Source organism: Etheostoma cragini, chromosome 15, assembly GCF_013103735.1.
Source record: "Etheostoma cragini isolate CJK2018 chromosome 15, CSU_Ecrag_1.0, whole genome shotgun sequence".
Classification (NCBI taxonomy): domain Eukaryota; kingdom Metazoa; phylum Chordata; class Actinopteri; order Perciformes; family Percidae; genus Etheostoma; species Etheostoma cragini.
The window spans coordinates 20,472,299-20,480,355 of record NC_048421.1 but is presented as its reverse complement, the minus strand read 5'-3'; positions in this window follow the sequence as shown (position 1 = coordinate 20,480,355).

The window sequence follows — 8,057 nt, the reverse complement described above, 5'->3', positions numbered from 1 at the left end:
AGTCTCGATTTCTGCTGCGACAGTCGGATGGTAGGGTCAGAATTTGGCATCTACAACATGAAAGCATGGATCCATCCTTCCTCGTATCAACGGTTCAGGCTGGTGGTGGTGGTGTCATGGGGTGGGGAATATTTTCTTGGCACTCTTTGGGCCCCTTGGTACCAATTGAGCAACGTTGCAACGCCACAGCCTACCTGAGTATTGTTGCTGACCATGTCCATCCCTTTATGACCATAATGTACCCAACTTCTGATGGCTACTTTCAGCAGGATAATGCGCCATGTCATAAAGCTGGAATCATCACAGACTGGTTTCTTGAACATGACAATGAGTTCGCTGTACTCAAATGGCCTCCACAGTCACCAGATCTCAATCCAATAGAGCATCTTTGGGATGTGGTGGAACGGGAGATTCGCATCATGGATGTGCAGCCGACAAATCTGCGGCAACTGTGTGATGCCATCATGTCAATATGGACCAAACTCCCTGAGGAATGCTTCCAGCACCTTGTTGACTCTATGCCACGAAGAATTGAGGCAGTTCTGAAGGCAAAAGGGGGTCCAACCCGTTACTAGCATGGGGTACCTAATAAAGTGGCCGGTGAGTGTATATCTATGTGTACAGAGGGCCTGGCCTCTCTCCATTCACAAGTGTTCACAAGTGTACTCTGTTAAAGTTTAAAACTATTGGATCTGCCCAGAGCCACTCTGGATCTGCCAAAACCAACGTTTGGTCGTGATGTATGTCATGTGCAACAAGAGGGGAGACTGACATGGCTTTTATTTAGCATTAGCATCGCTACCGTTAGCCTTAGCCAACTCCTTCACCACTAACAGAGCGAGCTGGAAAATTAAACTTTTCCTGAACCCTGTGGGGAGGACGGCCACAATTTCATTGCCACCAACAAAACTCAGCAAAGATTGTTCTTGCTCGGCCTTTGACTTCTGGATATTCGGCAGCGTTGCCACAACAAACCGAATGGCTTTGCTTGCATCTTTCTCTGCCGCCATGACGGAAATCCAACTCAAACTAGTGCAAAACTTCAACGTCATCGTTCTCAGCCACTCCTTCTGTTCAAAGCAAAATGAAAATTGAGCGGATGCATGTAGGAGGGTGGAGCACAGAGAAATTAATGTAACCATTTAGTTTTGGTAAATGTTCATAGTAAGTCATATGCTTATTAATGTGCATTATTATTTGCTTATATTTCACAATCACATCCAACTTTTCATGTAACTTCATTTAACAATTTCATAGTTGACTGCATGTTGGAGTTGTAAATAAATCTTCCTGGATCTCAAAGTCAGACATCTCTGGTACAGGTTCTTACCGGACACCCGTTACAGCCGGCTAGTGTTTCAGCAATTTCAATTGTTTTTACAAGCCCAGATTTTTGTAATACCATAAACACGGTTACATTTTTTGAAACTATTTCAGCTTGTGTAGGCTTATCAGTGCTTTCTGAACATACTGTATTGAACACACTTTAAAAAATACCTCGATAATGCCAAAAACCATGATAATTTTGGTCACTATAACGGTGAGGTTAAATTTTCAAACCGTTACATCCCTACTCCATACTAAACCAGCAAAAGCCCAGATTCCAGCAACAGAAAAAAATGCAAAACGCCCACAGCTGCCTTCCAGAGAGACTGTAAACTGGACAACCGAACACCAGGAAGCTCTTCAACAACTGGTCTCTATCTTAACGAATCCACCTGTCTTGGCATATCCATTGCTACACTTCACTGTCTACACGGACAATAACCAGAAGACCTATGGAATGAGTACAGCACAGTCAAATGCACTTGGTCATAGGTGGGTTGGTGAACTCTAGGATTTCTGGTTTGACATCAAATACAGGCTGGGAAAGTGTGGATGCAGACATTCTGTCTTCCCCCTGGATATGGAGACCTACCAGATAACATGCACAGAGGAGATGTCAGATGAGGAAGTGCAGGCAACTTTGGATGGAAGTCAGGCACCTAAATGCAAACATGTAGCTTTAGTGGCAGCACTCAACACTTGTTCCCCAGACCTTCACCAACAGCCATATTCTGACCTGACAACCATCAGCCATGATGATCTTGTAAAAGCACAAAGAGAGGACCAAGCCATAAACCGGATAGTTGAGTTAAAGATGTCAAACACAAAATTGACGGATGAAATACATAAAAATTGTAAGTGGGGCCGTCCAGAAGTTGCTTCACGATTGGAGTAGGCAGTAAAATGACCTCCTTTATCAAAGAACGCAGGAACGGAAGCGGTTCGTTTTTCCTTCCAAATACAGAACACTAGCTCTTAAACATCTACACAATGATATGGGCCATGTTGGCACAGATACTTCTTTATCTTGCTAGGGAGAGATTTCACTGGCCCTTCACGGCAAAAGAAATAGAGGACTTCACGTGAAAATGCCCATGCATTGAAGTCAAGAAGCCTGCTACATACGTTTGTGTGCCTATGGGTAGCATCACATTCAGCTTCCCTTTAGAACTTGTGTGCATTGACTATTTACGCTTGGAAATCAGATGTGGAGGGTATGAATATATTTTGGTAGTGATTGATCACTTCACCAGATTTGCTCAGGCATATCCCACAAAGAACAAGAGCGGAAAAACAACTGCAGAGCGCATTTCCAATGACTTAACAACTCGATTTGGATACCCATCCAAACTACATCACGTGAATCTGAAAATAAAGTTATTTAAAACATTGCAACAACTGTCTGGAGTTGGTCACTCGAGAACATCACCCTACCACCCACAGGGAAACCCAGAGTGGTTGAACCGTACCATGCTCCAAGTGCTGAGGGCATTCACTGAAAGTGAGAAGCTGTGGTGGAAGGATCACCTCCCGCATGTGATACATGCTTACAACTACCAGACATGAATCCTCTTCTATGGTTGTTATCCACATCTTCCTGTTGACTTGCTGTTTGGGTTTGGAGAAGAAAAGGAACCATACTAACCTAGAGGATATGCAGATGAGTGGGTTGTGAGAATGTCAGAAGGCTACCAGATTGCTAGTGAGTATAAAAAAAAGTCTGGTGCAAGAGGGAAAGTAAGGGAATGGTGCTGCATCCAGGAGACCTGGTTCTGGTCCGGAACCTCTGTGGACGTTGAGGGCCAAGCAAATTAAGATCATATTGGAATAAGACTGTGTACAAAGTCAAAAAGCAGCTTTCTGATAGTCTAGTATACATTGTCTGTTTTGAAACCGGAAACCAGGAAAAAACCACCAGAACACTGCACCATAGTCACCAATTGCTGGTAAAGGATCTACCTGTTAAAAATCACCAAACCATGTCCTGTTGCCTAAACAAGATACTGAACAAAACATTGATGAAAATCTACCTGATTCCACCAGACTCAAAGAAGAACACAGAGCCAATAGGCAACTCCTGACTCACATACTGAAAGTCAACTCCTGACTCCTCCTGTTGATCATAACCAGACAGAGGTTAGGAGGTCTGTGCAAGACAGACAACCACATTGATTTCATAAGTGGCATCACGGGCCAACATCAATTCAGTTTCTATTCACACAGATCCATACCCACTGGACGCAGTAGCTACTGAGCACACTTCATCTACACACACTCACTCGTTCCATACATTCATACCACAGTAACACCATATTATGTGCACCCAGGCACTGTACACACCATATACAGTATGTATCCTATATATCTACTGTATTGCTCCCTTAAGAAACTTTGTGTGTGTACATGCATGTATGTATCTTTCTCAAACTTGTTATCACAGATTTTTAGCCCTAAAGCTCTGAATCCATATTGCATTAATTTGCTCCAAATGTTAAAGGTCTCTGCTGAAATCCTTGCTGTTGAGCAGCACCACTACAGGGAATGAAAACTGGTAGTAAATACGACTGGATGCTTTCAACCACTTTATAATTAGATCACTCAATCATTTGCTGTAGAAATTTTTGTGTTGCTGATGGTTTAAAAGGAGGAAGAGGGACCCTTCTGTGTGTTGTGTGAGGGCATTTTAATGTCTGTGTGTGTGATGTAATGTTTATATATGTGGGGAATTTAAATACATGTGTGATTGGATTTAAACAGTCTCCTTTTGAGTCACTGGCTTGTTAAATGTAGCTTAGGTGCACTGAAATGTTTGAAGACAGGTATTGGATTTGTGTCAGTGTGATACATGCTGCTACTTTCCCCCATTGTATAATACTGTAGCTTGGTGTCACTAATGCTGCTTTGTTTTTTCTAATTGCACTCAGTATTGTTCAAGAGTCTTAACGACTACTCAAAGCGCTTTTACATAGTACAGCAACCATTCACGCACATTCACACACTGTGGACGTGGAGGCTATACAAGGTGCCACCTGCTCATCAGATAAACACTCACACACATTTACACAAAAAAGAATTGTTTTTGACATACAGGGCCAGGAATCGAACCACTTCCAATTGGAAGGCCTACTGATCCATGGCCGCCCCTGTGGGCATTTTTACGTTCCTGTTTCTATGTCTGTGTTGAAAGCCTATTGCTTAGGCTACACTAAGTTAAGACAATAAATAAACAGTCAGGCTCAAAATGCTTTCTTTTCCGTTACTGGCTAACCTTTGAGCCGCTGCATGAAGTGGCGAGTGGGTGTGCACAGTAGGACTGAGTTTCCTCGGCATTTTAGCAATACTGACTCAAGTGATTCAAGGGACTCGCACAACCCTGTTCAGTTTAGTGCACAGGAACCGGGTTTGCTACGCCTACTTCCCAGTCCTCCGGTCACTGTGTGTTTATATTTCACGCGGTGCACCATCAGGGACTAGTCAATTTCCTTGTGGAAGTAGGGGGTGTGTCACAAACTAGTCCATTTCATTGTGAAAGTAGGGGGTGTATTACTAGAAAGCAGCTGCCTACCTTTGCCTCTATGTTTAGACCGCCACTGTTTACCACTGAAGGACTATTCTGACATTTTTGGGAAAGACACTTTTTTTCTCTCTGACGGATAGTTAGGTGAGAAGACCGATACCCCTTTCATGTCTGTATGCTAAATACAAAGCTACTGCCAGCAGCAGGTTGGCTCAGTTTAAGACGGAGTGGAAACACACACAAATATCCCAAATTCCACCATACCAGGTCACTAATGGCATTTCTTTTGGTAGTTTTCCATTACAAAAGTACCTGGTACCTTTTTTATTACCACCTCAGTCAAGGTTCCAAGCGAGCTGAGGCGATACCAAAAGATGACGTGAGAACACGAGAATCAGAAATTGCTGCATCGGTTCTGCAAACATCCGCTACATCAGACAGAACCTTTCAAACATCAGTAACCAGCACCAGATATCTATTTTGAGTGTCTTTCTGAGAGAGCAAACAGTAGTGATCGTCACGGCTGTGTATATTCCACCCAACGCCTCCGTTAAACACCTTAAACGAACAGCAGCTGGCCCACCCCTACGGTGGTCACATAATCGCCGGAGACTTTAACATGTCCAACTTGAAGACTGTAATCCCGACATTTTATCAACTTGTCAAGTTAATTGCATGATTTCTATGTTGTATGTTGTTGTGCTTGCTTGTTAGTTTTTAGGAAGTTGTTTATTCATCCATTGTTGATAATAAGACCAATTCTACAGGGTGGAGGGGATCATCCTGATTTACCCTGAGATGGGAAACTCTAAGTTTTTGGTTCAAGAACAGCTGATTTGAGTTGGTTCAACCAGCTCAGAGTAGGTTCACTCAAAGTTAAACGCATGCACCACCGAGAAATTTGCTGCTAGAATAAATGTGTAAGTTCCAATATATTGCATTAATATCTTTTTTAATTAAGTATAATATTACTGGTGAAATGGTATTGAACCTTGTTAGAATTCCATTATAAAAATAGACGGTCATCCGAGAGGAGCTCGGAGTAGAGCCGCTGCTCCTTTGCGTTGAAAGGAGCCAGTTGAGGTGGTTTGGGCATCTGGTAAGGATGCCTCCTGGGGGCCTCCCTAGGGAGGTGTTCCAGGCACGTCCAGCTGGGAGGAGGCCTCGGGGAAGACCCAGGACTAGGTGGAGAGATTGTATCTCCAACCTGGCCTGGGAACGCCTCGGGATCCCCCAGTCGGAGCTGGTTGATGTGGCTCGGGAAAGGGAAGTTTGGGGACCCCTACTGGAGCTGCTGCCCCCGCGACCCGATACCGGATGAGCGGTCGAAGATGGATGGAAATAGACAGGAACAACTAAAGTTTTATTTTTTTAGATCTCTCATTTGGGCAGTACAAAAACAGAAACATCATATTTCATACGTGTTGTTTACACAAAAAAGAAATGTTTGTCTTTGACTAGAAAATGTCAGATCTCAAGAAAATCTGAACACATTTAATAAAATTCTGATACTAACTAATCTTTGTGTTTTTGAAATCTAAATTAGTAATTACCAAAAAAGTAACATCTGTCTTGTTTTCTAGGTTTTGGTGCTTACAGTACAGCAGTTTTTCGATTTTCCTCTAAATGTTTTACCTTCCTAGGAGAGATTGTAGTCCCAGTATTTCACAGTTGACAGACATATTTAGCAATGTATTCTTACTGACCTCATGTCATAACTCAGACAAGAATAGAAAGTGCCAGCGTGTCTGTCTCACTTGACGGTGAGACCACCAAGATGACTTCCTGCTGGAGGTACCATTTTGGCAAGGTTAGCAGACATTTTTTGCAAAAAGAAGGTTAAAGTCTTACAATTCCCTTAAAAGATTCTGGTATTGATGTAAGTGAACGTGAACCTGTCAGCGTCTACAGGGATAGAGAAGAAAGCGTTACTGATAGCAAACACATATAGCTCATAATATCAGGTTGTAAATCACTGTAATAAACTCAATCGGTGCTCTTGTTTTCTTCTTTGTGAAGGACATAATATATCATCTTCTTTGTTCTTCCCTGTAGATGATCTGCAGGTTTGGCACGCATTGTCCAGTCATATATTTGTAATAAGTGTTTAAACTATTGCTTTTTGTAGTTCAATCCAACACTTCCTCTTGTGCTTTCTTCTACATTCTTGGACATTGTGTAAATCTCTCAATTTTCTTTTTTTTGGTATTTTGTTTTCAAACTTTTTTAGGTTTTATGTAACAAAGCCCAATGACAGAAAAAAAGAGAAGAAAACAAAATACAAAAAACAAACAACAACAAGCAAAAAACAACAGAAACAACAGAGCTGCCCGGAAAATAAGATTAAAAGAGGGTCTTGGATGGATGTAATGTTCCTGTTCTCTACATGGCCAGGTGTAATAGCGATACAAGTTGCAATACAATCTAAATCTCTTAATCTTTTGAAACAAAAACCTGTTTTTTCTTATTTTCGCTCTCTTTTTTTAGATGGTTTTGTGCGCGTCGGGGATGCTTGCGGACCTGGCGTTATCCCAGCAGTGCGGTAATCGATCACATCCTCTTACACAAAACCACCTATCTGGGGCGCCTTTCAAAAACGTAATGGCTGTTGGCTCTGGAACCACAGAAGCAGTTTGGTTGCTGTTTGCATCAAAGGTGTCTTTCAATCTTTCAAAATAAACATCAATGTCCTCATTCTCTTTTTGAAGGCATCAACTAATTCCTAGCCAGTCTGCTCTAACCTGCTATCGATTTCGTGCTCTCCCAATGAATGAGGTTCATCTCCATATTGTAGGACTGGGTGCTGTTTGTCATTAAGACTATCATATATCCCTCTCACCCCATGTTCCCCTTCCCCTAGTTTTATTTTTGGGTGTGGGAAACCTTCTACAGCTTTTTTAACATCTTTGAGTGTCCAGGGCTAAAATACATGCATCATGTCAGGCTGTCCCTCTCCTGCCCTTGGGTTTGGTCCAGCTATCATTGGAAATGAGGGAACTGTCTGTCCTTCATAGGGCAGTTCTGCTGGTGGATAATAGGACAAGTCTGACGGATGTTTTTGGATAGGTTAATTGTTGTGGATATCTACCAAACGGGTTAATGGGAGACAAAACATTTTCATTCGGTTTTTCTGGTTTAATCATAGACCGTATATATATTGATGGACAGAGCATCCGGTTCGGAAAAGTGCAACCACTGCGGAAGTAACTTAAAC